General features: G+C 49.8%; 2 protein-coding genes across 2 annotated transcripts in view; one reads left to right on the forward strand and one right to left on the reverse strand.

Moving 5' to 3' along the window:
• Positions 1-25,445, reverse strand: part of RPS10 (ribosomal protein S10) — a 115,065-nt gene that overhangs the window by 45,523 nt on the left and 44,097 nt on the right. The gene's annotated exons all lie outside the window — the stretch shown is intronic.
• The window catches only part of PACSIN1 (protein kinase C and casein kinase substrate in neurons 1), a 63,299-nt gene continuing 38,825 nt past the window's right edge, over positions 972-25,445 (forward strand). The window contains exon 1 of the mRNA XM_058306588.2: positions 972-1,123. The gene's annotated coding sequence lies outside the window, so the exon portion shown is untranslated. The remainder of the gene's footprint in view (positions 1,124-25,445) is intronic.

Raw genomic sequence — 25,445 nt, forward strand, 5'->3', positions numbered from 1 at the left:
CCGGAGAGGAGGGCAGGAAATATAAATGTGCAACTACTCCAAGTGCAGACAATAGGGAGGAGTGAAGTCTGTGGCAAACTAGAGTCTACGTGCCTCCCTGAGAGGCTCATATTCAAATTCAGTGTCCTCTCCTCAGAAGGGCTGAGACCCAATCAGCCCTGACCACACTCACTTTCTTTCCCTTTTCTTGGCTTTATTTTTCTACTTTCTGCAAACCTCTATAAAATATGCCCTAGCTACTATTTATGGTATTTAACATCTGTCTTCCTTCACAATGAGAAGTCCCCGGGGGCAAAGCTTTGGTTTGACTTGTCCTCTGCTGGGGCCCAGCCCCTCAGCACCGCCCGGCGCTGGCCTTCCGTGGGCAGGTGCGGCAGGAACCACGGGCCCCTGTGCCTCTCCCACTGCAGCCCCCGTTCCTGGAGGCATTCAAGGTTCAAGGCGGGGAGAAGGCAGGCCCTTGGGGTCCCCTTGTGGGCCCAAGCTGGGAGGGTGGTTCGTGACGGTCCACGGGTCAGCCGGGCCCTTCCAGGGGGAGCTGGGTGGAAGAGGGGAGCAGTCGTGCCCGGGCGCAGGCACCCATCGACACCGAGCCCGCCCCCCCCCACATGCGCATCTTCAAACACCTGCACTCGCAGGACCCGCGGCAAGTGGGGAGCCCAGGCACACAGGAGAGGGCAGAGCGGGGAGGGGCCTCGAGCGCGCCTGCAGGGGAGGCCGGGGCGGGGGGCGCCCAAGGGCACCGGCCCCCCGCAGAGCCGCCCTCCTCCGGCCGGGAGCGCCCGCGGGGGGCGGCATTGGGCCGGGTGCCCGCCGAGCGCCCGCAGCCCCTCGGCAGCCCCCGCGCCGCCACCTGCGCAGCAGCGCGCAGCCCCGCGCCGCGCCGTCATTGGCCGCTAAAAATGCCGCTCTAAGCCGCCGCCTCCCGCGCCCCGCGCCTCCCCCCAGCCCGCCCTGACCTTCCTCCTTCCCGCAGCCCGGGCGAGCGCCGGGACAGACGCGGCGGCGGCGGCGGCGCCAGCCTCCTCCTCCCCCGGGAAGGCGTCCGGGCTTGAGGCCGGGTCCCAGGAGCCCCACTGCGCCCCGAGGCGCCGCCGAGGGTGCCCGGCGCTCCTGCCCCCAGGTAGAGGCTCTGGCCCTAGGAGAGGGGCCTGGGATGGGCGGGGGGCTGGGGGCGGGGGGTGGAAGAGTGTTGGGGGGGTCCAGCAACGGATTTCGGCGTCCTCCTGTGGGGGACTCGGCAGCAACCTGGAGAGGTGGGCGCGCGGCCGCGGGTGCTTGCAGGCGCCGGGGGTGGCGCGGGCATGACCCAGGCAGTGTCAGGGTGCCCCCGGCGCCGGGCCCCTTGCGAGAGGGGGATTAGCAGCCGGCGGCCGAAGCCCGTGCCGGGGGAAGCGCAGGAGACTGGGTTCTTGGGAAACTAGGCCCTGCGCCCCGGTGCTCGAGTGTCTGGTCTGGAGCGTTCGGGTGCCGCCTGAATGGGTGGGCTGGTGCCAGCTTGGTGCGTAGGCTATTTATGGATCAGAGTGGGCTGGGGAGAAACACAGCAGCAGATGCGCCCTGTCTGGTTCATGATTAAAGGCGTTTTCTTCAGTCCCTTCGCCTTCCCCCTTAGCTGGGATGGGGGGTGGGGGGGTGGGAGAGGAAGGAGGAGGTGATGCTGAAAGGCCCACGGGTGGAACAAAAGCGACAGTTGCCTGGCCCAGCCCTCCCTCCCACCCCGGGGCCACTTGGCCTGTTGGAGCCATATCTCCTCCTTTTCGCCTTAGGGACCCCATGACAAGGTTAAAGGGCCATCGAGGTGTGGGGGACACAGTGGCAAACCCCAGAGCTCGGCCAGAACGAGCTTCCAGCGCCAGCTTCCCCCCGCCCCCAGCCCTGCTCTGCACCCCACGTGTAATGACACATGTGGCAGCTCTCCCCTGGGCATAGCCATAAATACCCACATCGCCCTGCGCCCTGGCGCAGCTGGGCTGCGAGCGGGGCTGTCCGTTAGTGATTTTGGGAGGCTCTCTCCCCATCCACCTGGCCTTCCCGAATCACCGCTCGCAAGCCACCCCCTCCCCGCAGCGTCCCCCATACCCCCGGGTGACACCTGCCTCACAGCCCGCGTTCTCCACGGAGTGGCCGCGTGGCTGGGTTATTTATGTCTGGTCTGTCACCCTCTGGGCCTCCAGTGGCTCCAGGGTAATAACCCGTCTGATTCATCTCTGTCATCGCCCCCGCACCTGACTCGGGTCCGGCATCCAGCACATGCGGGTGGAGTGAATGAATGAATGAGTGAAGGAATGAACTTGAACTCTGGGAAATGGCCAAAAGGGTGAGCTCCTCTTGGGCTTTCATTCCATCCCTCCCCAGGGGCCAAAGAACCACCCAAGCCAGACAGTTCCGTTTAGGCCCTGGAGTTAGGGGCAAGACTTGATGGCAGCTGTGGCATCAAGGCAGATAAACACTGCCTCCCCGCTGGCTGCAGAGGGGCTTGCTGGGTCCCTGGTTGGCGTGTGCTGGCCTGGGCCAGGCTTGGTAGATGCCCTGGCTCTCCTCAGGCCACTGGCTTGGCACCTTCTTCCTGTCTCAGGGGTCTCTGCCTCCCACCTCTTGGGGAAAATCCAGGTCAGCTTCAGGGAAGCTGGGAAAGCCAAAGCCAGGCCACCCTCAGCCTCTGGGGTCCTCTCAGCCACCTCTGAGCCAGTCTTAGACCCCACTGCACCGAGAAGTGAACCCAGGCCAGAGGAAGAGGCTGCCACCCAGGATTCGGGGAAGCATCGAGGCCTGCGTTGTGAAGGACGTTGGCATTTGCAGAGCTCTTTCCCAGCCCTTGTTGCTCCTTTGATGGCCATGCCTGACAAGACTTCTGCAGATGCTCTTGTCCTCATCTTACAGAGGAGGAGACCAAGGGTCAGAGAGGTTCAGCAGGGGGGTCAGAGAGAGCCCCCAGGGTCCTGGCTCCCAGCCCACGGCGCTCGAGGGAGCCGGGAGTGCGGCATGAGACCAGCTTGTCGTGGAGCGCGGAGGATGCTTCTCTCTGGCCCTATTAATGGAAGGCTGTGCCCATGGGGAGAGGCGTTTTAGGGATAAAGGCTCGGGGAGGCTCGTTCAATCAGTTGCCTGCTGTGGGAACCCTGCGGGGAGGGTGCAGGAATAACAGTCAAACTAACATCCACGGCATGAGCCAGGTTCTGTTCTAACCCCTCTGTGTGGATCAAGTCCGGAGGTCCTCATAGTAGCCCAAGGAGGTATTCTACACGTGAGGAATTTGGGACACTGAGAGGTTAAGTTACCTGTCCAAGGTCACACAGTTTGAAAGTGGAGGAGCTGGGATTTGAACCCAGGTTCCAAAGTCCAGGCTTTGAATTTATATTTCCTAATGCAAAAACCGAGGGTTGTAGACTAGCTGCAGGGGGCTTACAGCTCCCATGGGGATACTGGCGTCGGGTGCTCAAGGGCTAAAGTCCGGGCACGGGTCACATGCATGGTCACAGCAGTAACACCTGCATCAGTCGTCCCCCCGGAGCACCCGGTCTGTGACAGGCAGTGTGATGATTCTAAGACCCACACCCGATTCTGTCCCCCCTCTGCTCTGCAGCCTTCAGTGGCTCCCCATTGCTCCGAGGACAGAGCGCAGTCTCCCTCCGATGGCCGCGCCATCCTCCCCAGCCTGGGCTGGCTTCCCCTTCTCAACCTCCCTCTGCCCTCCCGCCGCTCTGACTGCTTCCAGTTCCTCAAAGAAGTCGGGGCTGCTCCCTGCCTAGAGCACTCTCCTTCCCCCTCCTGCCTCGACCGTCTGCGGACCGCAGGGGTCCACAGGGACGCTCTCCTGGGAGCCCTGCCCGTGAAGCACCCTGCCCCTGCCCGCCTCCCTCTGGAGCCCCTCTCCTCGCCCGGTGTCCTCTCGTCTCTTGACTGTTGTTCCCCCGCTGGGCTGTGAAGTCCGCGGGGGGTCTGCGTGCTGCCACCGGGGTCCCGGTTCCTCCTCGTGAATAAGCAGGAGACGGGTTAGTGCCATCGCGGACTTTCTCTCCTCGCTCATCTCAGGACCGGAAGCCATTCAGAGATTTGCATGTGACCCCGGCAAGGCCCAGCGGGGGGTGGAAAGCCTCCCCTGAGAAGTGAAACTGGCCGAGGGCCTCGTGGGACTGATGGACAGGGGAGGACCTCAGGGGAGGGGGGGTTCACTGAACTGGGGAGGGGTCCCACCCTGGGAAGCAGGTATGGGGGAGAGGTAGGGGAGGAGTGGGTGCCAGACAGGCGGAGGGCTGCTTAGTTTAGCTTTACTTTTTTTTGCATTTTTAAAATGATTATCTTTTATTTTTAAAGATACATAGAGTAGCTTTACTTTTTAAATTTTTTAAATTTTTGGTGAGGTACCAGAGCAGGGGATTGACCCAGGACCTCTTACGTGGGAAGCTGGTGCTCAACCACTGAGCCACATCGGCTCTCCCGAATTGGTTGGTTGGCTTGTTTTTCTCCCCTGAGTTGGTTTTTCATTTGTTTGCTTGTTGTTTTGGGTTTTTTTTTTTGTTCTTAGGTGGCACGGGGAAGCAAACCCGGACCTCCCATGTGGGAAGCAGGTGCCCAACCGCTTGGGCCATATCTGCTCCCTACATTTTTTTTAAAGAAAAAAGCTTTTATTTTTTTCTTATTACTAGAGTAATGAAAATCTAGAATATACTGGAAAGCCAATGAAGAACACCATCAGCCACCGTCAGACCCACCCGCCGGGGCGCTTTGAGGCTGGCTTCCAGCCAGGGGCACGGGGGACTGGGGCGGCAGGGAGGACTGGGGGGGCAGGGCTGGAGGTGGCGGCCGGTGGGATGGTGGAGGCCCAGAAGCAAGACCACCAGGCGGGGCTTCGGGCAGGAGGGGCGGAGGTCCCCAGAGCCTGCCCTGTGGGGGCGGGACTGGTGAGGGGCTGCGGAGCGCTGATGCAGCCGCAAGGGTCAGCCTTGAGCACAAGCTGCGGGCTCTGGGCGTGGCCTGCCGGGAGGGGCGTGGCCTGCGGGAGGGGCGTGGCCTCGGCGAAGCTGGGCGGCCGAGGCACTCCCGGAAGGGGCTGCCGGCCCCGCACAGCGCCCCTAGCGGCTGCCGCCCCCGGTCCTTCCTCGCGCCCCAGGAGATGGGCCAAGCCCCCCGCCCCAGGCGACTTGCAGGAGTCAGGAAGCCCCGGCCCGAAGGCCAGGCAGGTCGGCGCTGCAGGTGCTGGGAAGGGGAGCGTGTCTGCGGGGGTGGGATGGGTGCATCTGGAGACAACAGGGAGCCGGATAGGCCGGGGCTGGAGGGGACCTTGGCCGCTAGTTTAAAATCCCTCGATATCGAAACGTCGAGTGGGGCCTGGGGCACGATTGCCAAATATAATACAGGGCGTTCAGGTACATTTGCGTTTCAGATCAACAACGAATTTTTTTTTTTAGTATAATTTTGTCCCAAATATTGCATGGGATGTACTTGTACTAAAAAAGTTTGTTGTTTATCTGAAATTCAAATTTGACTCGGTGTGCTATATTTTAATTTACTAAATATGACAGCACTAGGCAGGAAGCGGGGAGGGGAGAGAGGGATGGTCCTCATTTTCCCTTCTTTTGTATTGAGGAATGGGTCTATGGATACTTGTTTGAAGTTGATCATTTTTAAAAATTGGCATGTCCACTTTTAGAAATGGGCGAGATCAAATTTTGTATCTGTAAACTGTTCCAGAGGGTAGCTCTCCACTTGTGGATCTCAGTTCTCCAGTGCTGCTGAGAAATAATGAAATGGTCAGTCCTCTCGTTTACAAAAGGAGGCTTGATGATCAAAGGTGGAGCCACTAAATAAAGTTAATCCATTTGAGAAATAAAAATCATCATCATCATAAAGCTCTTATGTGGCACAGGGTGTGGGAAATGCAAACTGTCCCATCAATCAGGGAGAAGACATTGGCACTACCTTTTATAGTTTTTATAAAAATTAAACTTTATTTTGTACCCTTGATAATTGAAAATATAAACAACTAAAAACTAAAAATAAAACGTCCTTGAATAAAAATACACATTTCTCATTTAAATGCACTGGATGGCATTAACTTTTTGGCAAAGTTATCAAAGTTTTGACCCACCAGTTCCACTTCTATGGATTTATCCTACAGGTGCACTCTTACTAAGGTATAAATACAGCTTTGGAGAGATGGGTATTGCAGTCACAACGTATTTGTAGGTTAGAATAAACAACTTTGTAGAACAATGTGTTTAGTATCATCCAGTTTTTAAAATATCATAGTACCTCTGTGCTCCTTTTTACCCTGAAGCGTCTAGAAGGCTGCAAAGCCGAGTGTTGGACTCGGTCGCTGGGGGGAGGTACTGAGCTCTGCAGAAGGTGCGGGCCGTTTCCTCTCGGTTTCCGCAAATGAGGGGGCGCTGTTGTGCTGATCCGAATTTATGAACTCTAGTCCCCTCAGTGACCTTAGGAAGTTGTCCTCGTTTTGCAGAAGGGGCTCAGTGACTGGCCTGAGGTCCCTCGGCAAGCGAGGGGCTGAGCTGGGATTCGCGCCCCTGCAGCCTGGGGCCGTGCCTGAACGTGTCCCGGGGGGAGCGCAGCTCTGCTCCCTCGGAGGCTGCCGGCAGCCGTGCTCCCAGTGCCTGGGGCGGCGCGGAGGGTTCCTGCAGCAGGGAAGCCTGGAAGGGAAGGTGGTGAGGGTCAGAGAGGTGGAACGTGGCAGCCGGGCGGCGGGCACAGAGACGCGGGGGCCGGGAGGAGACCAGCATGGCAGCAGGAGAGGACGGGGGGCTGGAGGGGCGCGGGGTCTGCAAAGCCGGGGAGAGGTCGGAGGTCCCCGAAGAGGTCCTGGCCCCACCCTGACTCACAGAGGGGCTTCGGGCCATTCGACGCCTTCCCTTAGACTTGGTTTCCTCTTCTGAATTTTCTTTTTGCTCTTCCGATTATGGGCCTTCCAGCATTGATGACAGTAGGGAGCACCGTGTAAGGCCTGCGCTGCACTCACCCCGCCTCAGCAGGTGCCGGCGCACCGCCCGCTGCCGTCGCTGGTGCCCCACCCACGCCCCTCTTCTGGAATAATTCAAAGCATCACTTCACCCAGGAGTATATCAGGCTGCGTCTTGAAAAGATGAGGACTTTTCCCAGCAGACCCAGAATATCATTATAATATACCCAGGAAATGGTAATTCCTTTCTGTAATCAAATATCCACTCAGTATTCACACTCCCAGTTGTCCCAAATGTCTCTCTCTCTTTTTAAACTGTTTGACTCAAGATCCAAGTCCACACTCTGCACTTGGTTGAAATGTCTTTGTCTCTTTTGATCCATAGTTTCCCCTCCAACGTGTTCTTTTACCTGTGCAGTTTATCTGTTGGTATTTGCCCTGTGGAGTTCCCCCAGTCTGGCTTTGTTGCTTGCATCCCCTGGCGCAGGTTATCGCGCTCCTCTGTCTCTTCTGTGGATTGGGAGTTGGCCGCATCTGTCTTTGGCCACGTGCTCATCCAGTCACCAGTAAATCCTCTCTGCTCCACGTCACATGTGCCCAGCACCTGCCATTTCTCACCAGCTTCACTGCTGCCCCCCGTCCTGAGACCTCAGCGTCGCTCTTCCGGATTATCCAGCAGCCTCTACCCGGTGTCCCGGCCTTCCCCCACCCTTTGCCCCAGCAGCCGACGACTTCCTTTTAAAACCTAAGTCAGATCACGTCCACCCTCTGCTCAGAACTCTCCAAAGACTCCCTTCTGGTCCAGAATAAAACCCAAAGCCCCGTAAAGTCCCCCGACAGCCGACGGGCGGAGGCCCTCTGCTCTGGCTGCCCGGTACCTCTGGGGTCGTCTCACGCCACCCCAGCCTCCTGGTCTTCTGGCCATTTGCTAGCTAGACCACACACCGGGCCCCTGCCTCAGGCCTTCGCACTGCTCTTCCCTGCGCCTGGAATGCTCTCCCCACAGGTCTTCGGTGCTCCTGTCCCTGCTTACCTCACTCCCTCGGCGGCTCCTCCAGACCTCCTCCTCCGAGACGGCTCCGTTTCTGCTCATGCCCCGTTTTCCGGCATAGCACGTGTCCATCCTGGTGTCGCCCATCCTCGTGGTGTCCTGCCTCTCCTCCACCTGTCTGTGAACTCTGAGCAGCGATGGGCCCTGCTCTCTAGGGTGGGCGACCTTGACCCTGGCCCTCCCCTGCCCATCGCCCTGCCCACAGAGAAGACCTCCTCCTCCTCCTGTCTGTCAGCGCCTCTCATCGGCGTTTCCTGAAAAATGAAAGAACCCTGTCCTGGTGCACAGAGCTTCATAGTTTACAAAATACTTCTGGTCCTGGGGTGGGTTCCCTAGAAGCAGAACCCGAGCCAGGGATTCCCGGCAAGTGATTTACTGCAGGCAAAGGCTCACAGGAGAGGGCAGTGAGGGCCCACCCGGCTAGGGAGAAGGTGGGCTTCCGGTCCAAGTCTAGCTCTAGCCTGACCCCTGCGGGAGCTCTGGAGCGGGAACAGCCCGCACCACGGGGTTAGCCTTTCCTGAGGCCAGGGGCCATGTGTTCACCCCCTTATCCCGAGGCCATCGGATGGGAGCGCCCTCCAGGGAGCAGGTGTAGCCTCCGGGCACCTCCCGCTAGTCAAGGGCCACTCTCGGGAAGGGGGGCAGTCGTGAGCGGTGGGCAGCACCCCCCGTGGCTGGGGCATGGGTGCACCCCCGCAAGCGGGCACTGACAGCACCTCCTCCGCTTGTACCCCTGTCTTCTGCTTTGCGCCTTGCCGTAGTGATCACCATTCCCACTGCACTGATGAGGAAGCCGAGGTCGCCCCGGGTGAAATGACTCGCCTGGGGTTGCGCAGCCAGGAAGGGGGCATTTGAGTCAGGTTCTTGCTTTTGATCCTCTGGTCTCAGTGACTGCCAGTCGCTAGTTTTACTCTCATGCATTCATTCAACTGCCTTGTAGTGAGTGCTGACTGATCTGTGTGCTGAGCTCGGAGCTGGCCGTAGGAAACGCGCTTGGTGCTCGGCCCCGAGCTCTGTCCGTGCGTCTGTCCAGCACTTAGCCCCCTACCCCCGTGCTGGCCGCCCCTGCCGAGGCCTCGCAGCCCCAGCTTCCACAGGGACGAGACGTGTACTTACTTGATGCTGGCGCTAAGCCTCTTACGTGGATCAGCTCGCTCGCCGCCACAGCGCCCCACTTGCAGAGGGGCTGCGGAGGGGCTGAAGGCGCCCGCAGAGGTCCCTCGGCGTGGTGGGAGAACTGGGGTGCTGGAGCACGCTCCCCCTCCCCCGCCCCACCCACAGCAGGGTGTCTCTGTCGCCTCCCTCAGTGGCAGCTCCATTGGAGGCCAGGCTGGCACTGCCCCTGCCCCCTGGGCGTCGAGTGGCCCTCTTGCCTGTCCCACTTGCCCTGCCCCAGATGGGCACCTCTGATGGGAGACCCCCTGCCCGCAGGGCCCAGAGCTCCTGCCTCTGCCCTCCTCCCCAGCCCCTTGGCATCAGCCCTGCCTGGCTGGGTGGCCTTTCTGCCCCCCGCCCCCAGCATGGATTGGGCATTGGGTGCCTCCCCGTCCTCCGTGCAGCTCGGGTCTGACGGCCTGGGCAGGCCGGGGCGGGTGGCAAGCGCAGCTGCCTGCCTCCCTCTTCACGCTCCCTGCCACGGGGAAGTCAAGCCGTGGAATTGCCGCCTGAGGCACGTAAGGACGGGGAGGCCCGCTGGATGGCCTTGGGTGGGGGTCTGTGGGCACTGGCACGGGCCTGGACCCCCCAGGTGCCTCCCTGTCCCCCAGCCCCAGCCGCCTTTCCAGGCCTCTGGGAACCGTCGGTTCAGCTGGGGAGACGGGGGCTCGTCCCCCAGGCTGCCCCGAGCCCTTCCCTGCCTCCAGGGGCTGCCCCGCTTGCCGGAACGCGGGGAATATTTTAATTTTGGACATGAAATAGCACGTGAAGCACAGCCAGACAAACTCATCCCCCTGTGGGCGTGGCCAGTGCAGCGTTTCCTTTGCTCAAAACGAGGCTAGGAGTGGGGCGGCGGGGGCTGCGGCCTCCCCACCTTCACCGCGGGGCCATGCCTGGGGCCTCGGCAGTTTTCTCCTCACCAGACAGCAGTTTTCTACCTTGATGGTTGTTTGCGTTTACAGCAGACTTCTGTGAAGGACTTCCCTCCACCTGTTGGTGCCTCTGCAGTAGGGCTCACACATCTAAACGGAAGGCTGCGTTTCTTCACCGTGATGACTGGGGGATTGGTTTTCATTAATTTGTTAAAATATGCAACTTACTTTCTGTAGTTTTCTGAATAAGCAGTGCATTTAACCAAAAAAAATATTCAATGTTCATTTTCAGAAGTTGCTAGAGCAACCAACTCATTTCTCTAAAAATTGATCAGTAGGGTTGAGGGTGTAGCTCAGTGGTTGAGCGCCTGCTTCCCACGTACAAGGTCCAGGGTTCTATTTCGGCACCTCCTAAAAAACAATTCTTCCCTTTTATTGATCAGTATATTTTTTTCATTTTTGCATAGTATTCCAATGTATCGATATGCCATGATTTACTTACACATCCTACTGTTTACAGACATCAGAATTGTTCCCAAGTTTTTATTATTACAAAAAGTGCTGCTCTGAACCTTCTCATCTGTATCTCTGGGTAAACGTGCCTCCTTTCTCCAGGTTACACCCTGGAGTGGATTTGCTGGGTCACAGGGCATGTGGATCTTCACACTTAACTAGATGATGCTAAACTGTTTCCTAAGTGCTTGTACCAACTTATACACTCACCAGCAGTGTGTGCGGTGCCCCAGGGCTCTACCAATAGCTGGTTATTAGCAAGTGTGTTAGCTGTTTTCCCATACCTGGTAGATGATTTTGATTACTCTTATGGGTTTTTATGCAGTTGATGTACTTACAGTCATTATTTTAAGGGATGCTCAGCTGTCCTCTCCTTGGCTAGTGGGAGCTTCTCTAAGTTGGCTCTGGCTTCCTTTCCGTACAGCCACGCCAGTCTTTGAAAGTGTCCTTCCTTCTGGTGTGAAGATGTTCCAGGCTCCAAGGCGCTGTGGATCCTTCTTTTCTTCATTATGTGTGTATTGAGATACGATTAACATATGATAATACCCAGCCTTTTAAGGTGTACAACTCAGAATTTTTTAGTATATTCACAAAGTTTTGCAGCCATTACTGTTCTCTTATTCCAGAATGCTTTTATCACCCAAAAAGAAACTCCATCCCCATCAGCAGTCGTTTCCCATTTCCCTGTCCCCCGGCGCCTGGCAGCCACTAGTCTACTGCCTTCATAGTCTGTCTCTGTACGGTGGACTAGTCTAGGCTTTCATATGGGTAAGTGAATCATTCAAGCCCTTTGTGGCTGGCTTCTTCACGTAGCATCGGTGTTCCCAGGGTCATCCTAGTCTGCATGAATCAGCACCTCGTTCCTTTTAATGGCTGAGGAACACCCAGTTGTATGGATGTGCCACGTGTTTGTTCATTCTTCGATGACAGGCATTCGGGCTGTTTCCACTTTGAGGCTACTATGAATAATGCTTCTGGATATGTATGCACACGTTTTGTGTGTTTGTGTGGATATATGTTCTTATATGGACATATGTACGTAGGCGCTGAATTGCCTATGTTTATGTGGTAACTCTATGTTTAACCTTTAGAGGAACGGTCGGTCTGTCTTCCAAACAGCTGCCCCCCTTTACAGCGGCAGCGTGTGAGTGTTCTGGCGTCCCGTGTCCTCGCCAGAACTTGCTATTGCTCACCTTTTATGATAGCCATCCTAGTGGGTGTGCAGTGGTGTCTTGCTGTGTGTTTTTAAAAACTTTTTATTTTGAAATAATTTCAAACTTATAAGACCGTTGTAAAAATAATAGAAACCCACACAGAGAGCTCCAGCATGCCCCTACTCCCCAGAAACCACCGCCACCCGCTCTAACGTTTTGCTGCCTTTGCCATAGCCATTTATCTATAGATTATCTATCTGTCTGTCTATCTATCTATCATCCATTCATCCACCCATCAATCCATGAATCCATCCTTCCATCAGTCCATCCATCCATCAGTCCGTCTGTCTACCTTATGAACCCCTGAAAGCAGGTTGCACACTTTATACTCCTTCAGCACACAATACTTCCACATACATTTCCTGCAAACAAGGATATTCACTTATATAATCACCCTAAATGTGTTATCAAGTTCAAGAAATTTAACATTGATATAAAGTTTACATTCTATATTCCAGTTTTTTCTTATGTATCAGCAATGTCCTTTTGAGCCTTTTCTCTGCCATTCTTAGATCCCGTCCTGTATCACGTATTGCATTTAATTGTCATGATCCCTTTAGTTTTTCTTATTTTTCTAAAGCTGTGGAAACATGCATACAACGCAGTCCTTCCCATGCCAGCCTCTCCCATGCACACCATGCAGTGGGATTAGCCCCGTTCATGACGACCCCGTGCCCTCACCACCGACTCTTACTGCAACCTCCCCCCACCCACACAGCAACTCTGCGCTCATTCTGCATTAACTCCTCATTGCCTCTGCCCTCCAACTCCGGCACTCTACGTTCTGTCTCTCTAAGTTTGCGTATACTCTGATTTTTTGTCTGTGGCTACAATGACACTGAAATTTAACACCCTAAATCTATGACAGTCTCGTTGGCTTTATTACCAAAGCTAAATTGTTACTTCAATAGTATACACACCCTATGCTATACTCCTCTGCTCCCCACCTCTATGTAGTTCTTGTCACAAATGACATGTTTATACACTATGAGTCCAAAATCGCTGACTCATTACATTTTGTGCATTTGTCTTGTAAATCCTGTAGGAAGTAAAAATGGAGTTGCAAATCAAAGATGCAGTGGTACTGGTATTTCTATTTACCCATGTCTTTTTCTTTCCTGGAGATCTGTATTTCTCCGCGTGGCGCCAGTCGATTACCTAGTGCCCTTCAAGCCTGCAGCATCTCTTCAGCATCTCTTGTTGGGCTGATCCAGTGATGACTAAGTCCCTCAGCATTTTTTCTTTTTTCCTTTTTTTTGTTAGGCCAGTAGTTTATTAAGAAAATGAGAGAAGAGAAGTGGGAGAAAATAACAGATTATGGGTCCCAGGTATACTTGTAGGTTGGTCCAGGCAGAAGGAGGAAAAGGGGTAAAGAGGGCTGATTAACAGATTGCAAGTACCTGTCGCAGATTACAAGTCCCCAGGTCTTTTGTGCGCTGGTCCAGGCAGGGCAAGAAAGGGCTTAACAGGCTGAGTGAGCTTCTCCGCTTGCTTTTTAAATCATTTATTCCACGGCTTTGCTGATGTTGGGGGAGGAATCCCAGTTGTTTGTTGTTTAGATTGGTTACCCCACCCATCGATTCCCCTGGGGCCCCAGTGGCAAGGCCCCTTGAGAGTATCCAGGGCTTTTCCTTGATCCTGGATGAAATGCCATTCCAAATGGGCAATTCTCATGAGGGTCTTCTGGCAGCAATTTTGTGGGGTCTTTCACAGTCGTGTCTCACAGCCGTGGCCTCTTTCGTTTCTGAAAGATAGTTTTGCTGGATAAAGTAGAATTCTTGGTTGCTAATTTTTTGCTTTCAGTACTTTAAATATGTCATCCTGTTGTCTTCTTGCCTCCCCTGTTTCTACTTTTTTTTTTCCTCCATTGTTTCTGATGAGAAATTGGTGCTTAAACTTATTAAGGCTCCCTTGTATGGCACATGTTGCTTCTCTTTTGCAGCTTTCAGAATTCTTTCTTTATCTCTGGCATGTAACAGTTTGATTATAATACGTCATGGTGAGGATCTATTTGGGTTTAACATGTTTGGCATTTGTTGAGCATCTTTAGATGTGTATATTCATATCTTTCTTTAAATTTGGGAAGTTTTCAGTCATTATTTGTTTGTGTATTTGTTTTGCTCCCTTCTCTCTTCTCCTTCTGGGATTTTAACAATGCTATTTTGGTTCCTCAGGCTCTGTTCACTTTTCTTCCTTCTTTTTCTGCTCCTCAGATGGGACCATTTCAGTTGTATATGCTCAGGGTCACCAATTATTCTTCTGCCAGCTCCAATCTGCTGTTGGAGTTCTTTAGGAAGTTTTAATTTCTGTTACTGAGGTCTTCGGCCCTGTTTAGTTCCCTTTCTTAATTTCCATATCTCTGTTGATGTTCTCCTTGTATTTAACTATTTCCCGATTTTCTGTAGTTCTTTGTCCATGTTTTCTTTTAGCTCTTTTGGCATATTTAGGACTATTTTTAAAAAGTTTTTCTCTGGCATGTCCCAGGTCTGTTCCTCCTCATCAATGGTTTCTAATGTTTTAATCTTCTCTTTTGTCTGGGCCATTGCTTCCTGGTTCTTTGTATGTTTTTCAACTTTTTGTTGAAACCTGTATATTTTGACATTTTAACATGTGATTTCTGGATTTTAGACTCCGAGGCATCTATTTATTAAGCTTGTATCCAGCTCGTGTTATGACAGGGCTTGAATGCCAGGAGCTAACCAAAAAAAAGGAGGGAAAACGAAAAGGAAACACCTTTCCCAGTCTTTGCAGATTGACCTGTGCCAGTGCTCTCCATTAGAGATATTAGAGAAGAGCTCCAGGCCAAATTGTAAGGGCCTCCCTGACCCTTTCTGCTCTGTGTCTTGTCTTAGACAGATCTTTGGCCCTAGTAATTCCCTTGTTTATGCAGATAGGAATGTCCCCTCTTCCTGAGGAAGCAGTTTCCTCATAGCCCAGGGCACTGCACTGTCTGTCCTACAGCCAGCAGCCCCTCGCCCCAGGCAGCTGCTTGACTGCTTTGCTTCAGCAATCTGTAGGAGAGCTCAGGGAACCCCTTCTCCACACAGGGAAAGTTTTGGGTTAGCAAGTCCCTTGGGCCACTACCAGATGATTGGGCCAACACATATGCTCCCAGTTTGTGCATGACAGATACTCTGCTCCCTCTGGAACCAGGACCAAGAGCCACACTGCGGGCGTGGGCGGGCCGTGCTGAGCTGTGGGGGTGGGCGAGGGCCAGCCGGGGTGACCGCGATCCTCCTGCTTTAAGTGGCCGTTTTCTTGTTTCGGCACTTGCCCTGTTGCTATACCTATTTTCTGGGGCTTGGAGAAAGATGTTTCTGCTGGTTCTTACTGGTTGTTCAAAGCTTCTGTGGGGGTACAGAGCCCTAAAGCATCTCACTCTTCCATCGTGATCAGGGCCTCATTTTGATTTTGACTTGCGTTTTCCTAATGGCTAATGATGTTGAACATATTTTCATGTGCTCATTGGCCTTTTGTGTATCTTCATTAGAGAAATATCTATTCGAGTCCTTTGCACATTTAAAAAAAATGGGTTAATAGTTTTTTATTAGTGAGTTATTAGAGTTCTTCGTATATTCTGGACCCTTATCAGATATATGATTTGCAATTATTTTCCCCCATTTCATGGGTTACCTTTTTCCTGTGGATCATTTTAATGGGAAATGGTCTTTAGAGATACCAGTCTGGGCATTAGAGGCATTCGGCTTTTTTTTTTTTTAAGATTTATTTTATTAATTTATTACCCCCCCCCTTGTTGTTTGCACTTGCTTTCTGCTCTCTATGTCTGTTTGTTGTGTGTGTTTTGTATTCTTTTTTTAAGGAGGCACTGGGAACCAAACCCAGGTCCTCCCATGTGGTTCCAATCACTTGAGCCACCTCTGCTCCTTGCTTATGTCTCTCATTGAGTCTCCTGTTATCTCTTCATTGTGTCACCTTGTTGCATCATCTCGTTGCATCAGCTTACTGCGGCAGCCCATTGCCTTGCTAGTCTTCTTTAGGAGGCCCTGGGAACCGAACCTGGGGCCTTCCGTCTGGTAGGCAGGCACCCAACTGCTTGAACTAGGCTTTTTGAATTCTAGAAACCACCCCAAGAACCCACGCATCTCAGAGGCCCTGGGCAGTAAGGACCAGCCGCACTCACCTCCTCATTTTACAGTGGCACTCAGGGGCAGAGTGGGAAGGTGGCTTCCCCAGGGGCACCCAGCCTCTATGTGGCTCTGGGTACCAGACATGGGTGCCCAGTTTAGCTCCCACTGCTCTCCTTGGAGGCCTCACCCCAGCCTGACCCGGACCTGGAACCTCAGCCATCCCTGGTGCCCAGGGCCGCTCCGCTCCGTGGCTCCCAGCCCCTCTCCTCCTCAAGGGACGCCTTTGTCAGCTGCTTCTGCCAAGAGGGAGTTTGCCTCCAGGACGAGCTTCTACGGCTCCCAGGTGGGAGGTAACACTTAGACAAATTATGCATGGTTAAATTTGTGAAAAATTGGGTTCGACCAAATTAAAGACGTTCCTTTATTGCAGGACTCTGAGATACCGTGCCTTTCCTATGCCACTGTGTATTGTGAATGTCAGAGAAGGGACTCTGTGGTGTTGCCAGGCTCGCTTGAAGAGAAACAGCGGTGCGGTGGCCGTGCATTTGGTCTGTGGAGTCAGCTTTCTGGGTTCCCAGCCCTGCTGTACCATTTAGTGGTTGTGCAGAGAGTTTGACTTTCCTCTCCTGGCCTCAGCTTCCATATCCACAGACAGGAAGATATGAGGGCTTCTCCCCCTGCGGTTGTGGTGGTACGTGGAGGACGTGATGTGGGTGAGGGCTTGGCGGCTGCTCGCTCATGGCAGCTTAGGGATTGTTGCTAGGGAACTTTCTTTAGGATCTCCTCCCCTTTCAACAGCTTGGAGCGCTTCAGGGGACTTGATTCTCCATCCATTGTCCCCGGCACTTAACCACACCTAGTGAGTGTATGCCACGTGCCAGGCTCTGTTCTAGGCTTGCGGTGCAGCAGCGGACAAGACGGGACAAAGCCCTTGCCTTCACGGGGTTGATTCTGGTGGAGGACACAGACTAGAAACAAACGAAAAATAAACAAAAGATAGTACCGGGGAGTGGTAAGTGTTACAAAGAGAAAAGTAAAGCAGGAGTAAGGGGGTGGGGGGTGATGGGCTGGGCTGGCTTTGTCAGATGGGTAGGGGTGGGGGCAGGGACATTGATCAGGGACCCACACAAGAGGAGGAAATGAGCCCAGTGGCTTTCAGAGGGAAAGCCTCCCAACACAGGGAACAGCCAGTGCAAAGGCCCTGAGGCCGAAATGAGTTTGACGTGTTTGAGGAGTAGCAGGAAAGACAAAACGCTTTGAGGGGGTGGGGGAATGGTTGGAGATTAGGATAAATACACAGGGAGCTCGTTCTAAGTAAGGCGGTGAGTCCCTGGAGGAGTGTGGCAGGGGTGTCGTTCATCAAAATTATACTGACGGTTTAAAAAGCTGACCGTAGCTGCTGTCCAGCAAATAGACAGTAGGGAGCCCGGGGAGGCCCATTCGGAGGCTGCCCCGTCCTCCAGGCAAGGGGCGGTGTGGCGTGTGGGTCAGCGCAGGGGTGGTGGGACGGGGCTGAACCCTTGGGAAGGAGAGTCAGGGCGTGGGGCAGGGAAGGAGAATTCTGGGGTTTGGGCTTGAGCTCCTGCGTGAATGGCCGCGGCGTTTCCTGAGACAGAGAGGAACAGGGTCAGCGCCAGGCTGCTGCGCAATCCTGCGTTCAGTTTGGGACACGACATCCAAATGGGGTTGTTGAGTAGGTGGGTGGGTTTCCGAGGCTGGAGTTCGGTGGCAGAACTGGGGCTGGAAACATAAAAGCTGAGTATTTAAAGCCACGGACCCGGGTGGGATCAACGGGCGGGCGAGTGTAGCCGGCGGAGGGGAGAGACGGAGCCTCAGCCCTGGGCGGGCCCGCGCTGAGAAGTGGGGAAAGCCGAGGCGTGCCGGGGAAGCAGGAGGGAAAACCGGGCGTGCGTGAAGCCAGGCGGTGTGGCAGCACCGACGGGCGGCGGCGGCCGAGGGCAGGGCGTCCGGGGCTGACCGCTGGCCTTGGCACCGTGGGGGCCGCGTGGAAGCAGGCCGCGGGCAGGAGCTGCGGGGCCGCGTGGCGTCGGGGAGCGCCTGGTTTTCCTTTTGTTGCTGTTCTTCTGTAATAACAGAAATAACAGCATGTTTCTCTCTCTTTTTTTTATTATGGAAGTTGTGAGCTCACGAACAGTCATGCTCACTGTGCAGAATTCCCATACATCACCGCTCCACCAGCTCACATTGCCGTGGAACATGTGTTAGATTATGAAATAGTCACCACTCACTGTGGTCAGAGCTTACACTTGGTGTATTTTTTCAGAAAACACCCCCTATCATTAGCACCGGGCAGTAGTAGTGCACATTTGTTATAGCGCACGGGAGGACGCGCGTTTGTGCCGTTAACCACAGTCCCTCTCCTCCCACACGGCTCGCTGTGTCGCACAGCCCCACGCCTTGTACAGTGTATCCAGAGTGTACACGCAGGGCCCTCGCTCTCACCACAGAGCTCTGCAGGCAGCACCCAGGAAACCGCTGAATGTTTTCCTTAGTCCAAAAGAAAAAGTCCCATGCCCTCCTATTATGGATCCTTAGCGTTGATCTAGTACCTTCTTTGACATTGACCTAAGAGGATTACAATGTTGCTAAGCATTAATGGCATTTTCCCCATGCATCCCTATAGTCTTACCACCTTGGAACAGCGACATACATGGGTTCTAGTTCATAGAAGAACGTTCTCGTATTTGTTTCATTAGCCACAATCCTCATCCATCTCTGAATCACTTTATTATTCAGTCCCTGGATTAGTCTCTAGCTTTCTTTCCATGGACATTTACATCCCTAGACTACCCCTTTCAGCCACTTCCCATTTATAAACCAGCAGTGTTAGTTATACTCACTCTAATGTGGTACCATAAACTCTCTCCAATTTCACACTTTTGCAGTCAAGCTAGTTGAAAAGTCTACATACACTAAGCATCAGTACCCCGTCTCAGTCCTCACCCTGTCTCCCAGTAACCTAAGGTCAGGTTTTAACTCCATGTGCTTATTCTTCATATTTAGTTCGTATTAGTGAGACCATAAAATATTTGTCTTTTTGTGCCTGGCTTATTTCACTCAGCGTAATGTTCTCCAGGTTCATCCATGTTATCACATGTGTCCCAAATTCATTCCTTCTTACAGCAGTGTAGTGTTCCATCGTATGTAAGTACCACATTTTGTTTATGCGTTTATCGGTTGATGGACACTTGGGTTGTTTCCATCTTTTGGCAATTGTGAATAATGCCGCTATGAACATCAGTGTGCAGGTGTCTGTTCGTGTTCCTGTTTTCAGTTCTTCCGGATATATTCCTGGTAGAGGGACTGCCGGATCATATGACAGTTCTCTACCACAGAGGCTGCACCATTCTACATTCCCACCAAGAGTGAAGGAGGGTTCCTAACTCTCCACTTCCTCACCAGCACTTGTTTTTGTTTTATTTGTTTATTTATTTTTAGGAGGTACTGGGAATTGAATCTGGAACCTTTTATATGTGAAGCATGTGCTCAACCACTGAGCTACATCTATTCCACAAAGAGATTTCTTTTTTTTTTTTTTGATTGTTGTTTGTTTTTTAGGAGGTACTGAGATTGAACCTATATGCAAAGCAGGCACTCAAACACTGAGCTACACTTGCACCACTTGTTTTTTTTTTAAATGGTCTTTCTATGAGGTGTGAGATGGTATCTCATTGTAGTTTTGATTTGCATTTCCCTAATAGCTAGTGATACTGAACATTATTTCATGTGCTTTTTTACCATTTGCATTTCCACTTGGGAGAAATGTCTATTTAAGTCTTTTGCCCATTTTTAAATCAGATTGCTTGCTCTTTTATTGTCGAGTTGTATGATCTCTCTATATAGCATGGAAATCAAACCCTTATTGGATATGTAATTTCAAATAATTTTCTCCCATTGAACAGGCTGCTTTTTCACCTTCATGACAAATTTCTTAGAAGCACTAAACTGTTAAAATTTAATGGGGTCCCACTTATCCTTTTATCCTTTTGTTGCTTGTGCTTTTGTTGTAAGGTTTAAGAAACCCCCACCTCCCACAAGGTCCTGAAGATGTCTCCCTACATTTTCTCCTAGGAGTTTTATGGTTCTCACTTTTGTATTTAGGTCTTTGATCTATTTTGAGTTATTTGTTGTATAAGGTATGAGGTAGGGACCTCTTTCTTTTTGATATGGATATCCAGTTCTCCCAGCACCATTTGTTGAATGGACTGTTCTTTACCAGCTGGGTAGGTTTGATAGCCTTGTCAGAAATCATACCATAGATGTGAGGGTCTATTTCTGAACCATCAGTTTGGTTCCATTGATCTATATATTGATCTTTATGCTGTTTTTACCACTGTAGCTAGGTAATATGATTTAAAGTCCAAAAGTGAGAGTCCTCTTCCTTTTAAAGATGTTTCTGGCTATTCAGGTCCCATTACCCTTCCAAATAAATTTGGTAATTGGGTTTTCCATTTCTTTAAAAGGTCTGCTGGAATTTTTATTGGGATTGCATTGAATTTGTACATCAATTTGGGTAGAATTGACATCTTAATGATATTTAGTCTTCCCATTCATGAACATGGAATATTTTTCCTTTTATTTAGGTCTTCTTTAATTTCTTTTGGCAATGCATTGTGGTTTTCTGATTACAAGTGTTTTATGTCCTTGGTTAAATTTGTTCCTAAATATTTTATTCTTTTTGTTGCTATTGTAAAGGTATTTTTTCACTTACTTCCTCCTCAGATCACTCATTACTAGTATATAGAAACACTACTGATTTTTGTGTATTTATCTTGTATCCTGCCACTCTGCTGAATTTGTTTATTAGCTCTTGTAGCTTTGTTGTAGATTTTTCAAGACTTTCTAGGTTTTGGATCATATCATCTGCAAATAGCAAAAGTTTTACTTTCCAATTTGGATGCCTTTTATTCCTTTTTCTTGCCTAATTGCTCTAGTTACAACTTCTAGCACTGTGCTGAACAACAGAGGTGGCAGTTGGCATCCTTGTCTTGTTCCCAGTCTCGATGTGAAAGCTTTCAATCTTTCAACATTGAATACAACGTTAGCTGTGGGTTTTTCATTATATGGCCTTTGTCATGTTGAGAAAGTTTCCTTTGATTCCTATCATTTGGATTTTTTAAAAAAGATTTATTTATTTATTTGTTTGTTTGTTTGTTTGTTTGTTTGTTTGTTTATTTATTTATTTATTTATTTATTTATATCAACTCCCCCTCCTCCCTGCATTGTTTGTGCTTGCTGTCTGCTCTCTGTGTCTGTTAGTTGGGTGCTGTCTGTGTCTGTTCATCTTTTAGGAGGCATCAGAAACCCAACCCAGGACCTCCCACATGGGAGAGAGGCACCCAATTGCTTGAGCCACATCTACTTCCTGCTTCTTGTGTCTCCTTGTTGTGTCTTCTCATTGCATCATCTCATTAAGTCAGCTCGCTGTGACAGCCTTCACGTCAGCTCACTGTCTTGCTCATCTTTTTTTAGGAGGCACCCAGAACAGAATCTGGGACCTCTCAAGTAGGAGGTGGGTGCCCAACTGCTTGAGCCACATCTGCTCTTCCTCTTTTGGATTGTTTTTATCAAGAAAGGATGCTGGATTTTGTCAGATTCCTCTTCTGTGTCAATCAAGATGATCATGTGATTTTTCTTCTTTGAATTATTGATGTGGTGTATCAGCTGATTTATTTTCTTGTCTTGAACCACTCTGGCATGCCTGGGTTAAAACCTACTTATCAAAATGAATAATTTTTTAATGTGTTGTTGGATTTGATTAGTGAGCACCTGTATTCATTAGGAAACTGGGTCTGCAATTTTCCTTTTTTTAAAAATTTCTCTCCCCTCCCCACCCCCAGTTGTCTGCTCTCTGTGTCCATTTGCTGTGTGCTCTTCTGTGACCACTTCTGCCCTTATCAGTGGCACCGGGAATCTGTATTTCTTTTTGTTGTGTCATCTTGTTGTATCAGCTCTCCATGTGTGCAGCACCATTCTTGGGCAGGCTGCACTTCCTTTTGCCCTGGGCAGCTCTCCTTACGGGGCACACTCCTTGCATGTGGGGTTCCCCTATGCGGGGGACACCCCTGCGTAGCACAACACTCCTTGTGAGCATCAGCACTGCTCATGGGCCAGCTCCACATGGGTCAAGGAGGCCCGGGGTTTGAACCGTGGACCTCCCATGTGGTAGGCGGACACCCTAACCACTGGGCAAAGTCTGCTTCCCTGTAATTTTATTTTTTTATAATATCTTTTTCTGGCTTTGGTATTAGGGTGATAATGACTTCATAGAATTAGTTTGGTAACATTCCTTCCTGTTCTATTTTTTAGAAGAGTATAAGTAAGATTGGTATTAAGTCTTTCTTTGAATGCTTGACAGAATTCACCTGGACCTGGGTTTTTCATTTTGGGACGTTTGATGACTGTTTCAATCCTTTTGCTTGTGATTGTTGAGGTCTTCTAGTTCTTCTGGGGTCAGTGTAAGTTGTTCATATATTCCTACAAATTTTTCCATTTCATCTACATTGTCTAGTTTGTTGGCATACAGTTGTTCATAGTTTCCTCTTATGATCTTTTTTGTTTCTTTGGAATCAGTAGTAAAGTCTCCATTTTCATTTCTGATTTTATTTATTTGCATCTTCTCTCTTTTTTTCTTTGTCATTCCAGCTAAGGGTTTGTCAATTTTGTTGATCTCAAAGAACCAACTTTTGGTTTTGTTAATTCTCTCTCTATATTTTTGTTCTCTATTTCATTTATTTCTGCTCTGATCTTTATCTCGTTCCTTTTGCTTGCTTTGGGAATAGTTTGCTGTTTTTGTTTTTTGTTTTATCTAGTTCCTCCAGCTGAATAGCTAAGTCATTGATTTTAACTCCTCTTTCTTCTTTTTTAATGTAAGCAATGAGGGGATTTAATTTTCCTCTCAATAGTGCTTTCCCTGCATCCTATAGGTTTTGATATGTTGTGTTCTTTTCACTTATCTCAAGACATTTATCAATTTCTCTTGCAATTTCTTCTTTGACCCACTGATTATTTAATTATATCTTATATAATCTCTATATATTTGTGAATTTTCCTTTGTTCTGCCAGTTGTTGATTTCTGTCTTTATTTCATTATGATCATAAAAGTGCTTTATATAATTTTGATCTTTTTAAATTTATTGAGATCTGCTTTGTGACCCAACTTATAGTCTATCCTGGAAAAAGATCCATGTACACCTGAGAAGAATGTATATCCTGCTGTTTTCAGGTCCGGTGTTCTGTATATGTCTATTAGGTTTAGTTTGTTTATCATATTATTCAAGCTCTCTGTTTCTTTATTGATCCTCTGTCCAGATGATCTAGCCAATGATGAAAGGGATGTATTGAAGTCTATTATTGCAGAGACAGCTGTTTTTCCCTTTAGTTTTGCCAGTGTTTGCCTCATATAATTTGGGCCATCCTCGTTAAGTGCATATACATTTATGATTGTTATTTCCTCCTGGTGAATTACTCCTTTTATTAGTATATAATGACTTTCCTTGTCTCTAATAACAGTTTTGCTTTTAAAGTCTATTTGATCCAACATAAGTATAGCTACTCCAACTTTTTTGGGGTTACTCCATGCATGAAATATCTTTTCCCAGCCTTTCACTTTCAATCTATTTGTATCCTTGGGTCTAAGGTGGGTTTCTAGAAGACAGCATATAGATGATTTATATTTTCTTATCCATTCTGTCAGTCTGTGTCTTTTGATTGGGGATTTTAACCCATTAACATTCAATGTAGTTATAGTAAAGGCAGTTCTTACTTTATCCATTTTGATCTTTGGATTTTTTCTGTCATATCTTGTTTTTACTACTTTTTAAAAATATTTTTAGTTACTTTTACTGATATAATCTTCATTTCTAGACTCTCTTCCAAGCCATTCTTTCCTGTCTTTTCTTTTCAGGCTGTAACTCTCCCTTTACTATTTCTTGCAAAGCTGGTCTCTTGGTTACAAAATCAGTTTCTGTTTAACTTTTAATATTCTAAACCCACCCTCATTTTTTTTTTAGATTTTTAAAAATTTTTATTTTTATTTATTTCTCTCCCCTTCCCCCCACCCCCACCCCAGTTGTCTGTTCTCTGTCTGTTTCCTGCATCTTCTTCTTTGTCTGCTTCTGTTGTTGTCAGTGGCACCAGGAATCTGTGTTTCTTTTTGTAGCATCATCTTATTGTGTCAGCTGTCCGTGTGTGCGGCACCATTCCTGGGCAGGCTGCACTTTCTTTTGTGCTGGGCGGCTCTCCTTATGGGGCGCACTCCTTGCACGTGGGGCTCCCCTATGCGGGGGACACCCCTGCGTGGCACGGCACTCCTTGCGCGCATCAGCACTGTGCATGGGCCAGGTCCACACGGGTCAAGGAGGCCCGGGGTTTGAACCGCGGACCTCCCATGTGGTAGACGGACACCCTAATCACTGGGCCAAGTCCACTTCCCACCCACCCTTATTTTTGAAAAACAGTCTTGCCAGATATAATATCTGGCAGTTTTTCTCTTGAAGTATCTTAAATATATCTTACACTGCCTTCTTGCCTCAATGGTTTCTGATGAGAAATCAGTACTTAATCTTATTGGGCATCTCTTGTATGTGATACATTTCTTTTCTCTTGCTGCTCTCAGGATTCTCCCTTTATCTGTGAAATTTGACATTCTGATTACTATGTGTCTCAGTAGGTTTATTTGGATTTATTTGGATGCGTGTACATTTGCTTCTTGGACATGGATATCTATGTCCTTCAATAGAGTTGGGAAATTTTCTACCATTATTTTCCCAAATATTCCTTCTGCCCCTTTTCCCTTCTCTTCTCCTTCTGGGACATCCATGACATGAATGTTTTGCATGTCTCTTGCCATCATTTATTTCTCTGAGTCCCTGTCCAATATTTTTCCATTCTTTTCTTTATCTGTTCTTTAGTATGTTCACTTTTGGAGGCCCTGTGTTCAAGCTCACTGATCCTTTCTTCTGCCTCTTCAAATCTTCTGTTATACAGCAAATGGACACAGAGAGCAGACAACAGGGGTGGGGGAGAGAAATTTTTTAAAAATTAAAATGAAAAAAAACTACAAACCTGCTGTTATATGCCTCAACTATATTTTTTATTTCATTTATTGTGCCTTTTATTCCTTTAAGGCCTGCTATTTTTCTGTGCATGCCTTCAGATTCTTCTTTGTGTTTACCCAGTGTCTTCGTTTTGTTTTGTTTTTTTAATCCCCCCCCCCCCGGTTGTCTGTTCTCTGTGTCTATTTGCTGCGTCTTGTTTCTTTGTCCACTTCTGTTGTCGTCAGCGGCATGGGAAGTGTGGGCGGCGTCATTCCTAGGCAGGCTCCCAGTGTCTTCTTGAACTCCTTAATCTCTTTTGCCATCCTATTAAATTTATTAAGGAGATTTGTTTGAACATCTATGATTAGTTGTCTCAACTCTGGCGGCTTAGTTTGTTCTTTTATCTGGGACCTGTTTTCATGTTTCTTGGTATGGATTATTCTTTTTTGTTGGTTTCTTGTCATCTGATTTACTGGATGTATTTATTCTCGGCCCCTTTTCTCTATTTAGTCTAGGACTTTCTATTTGATTGGCTTCGTGCTATAGCCCCTCTTTGAAATTTAGTTCAACTTAATTTGGA

This window comes from Dasypus novemcinctus, chromosome 11 (assembly GCF_030445035.2).
Source record: "Dasypus novemcinctus isolate mDasNov1 chromosome 11, mDasNov1.1.hap2, whole genome shotgun sequence".
NCBI classification, from domain to species: Eukaryota; Metazoa; Chordata; class Mammalia; order Cingulata; family Dasypodidae; genus Dasypus; species Dasypus novemcinctus.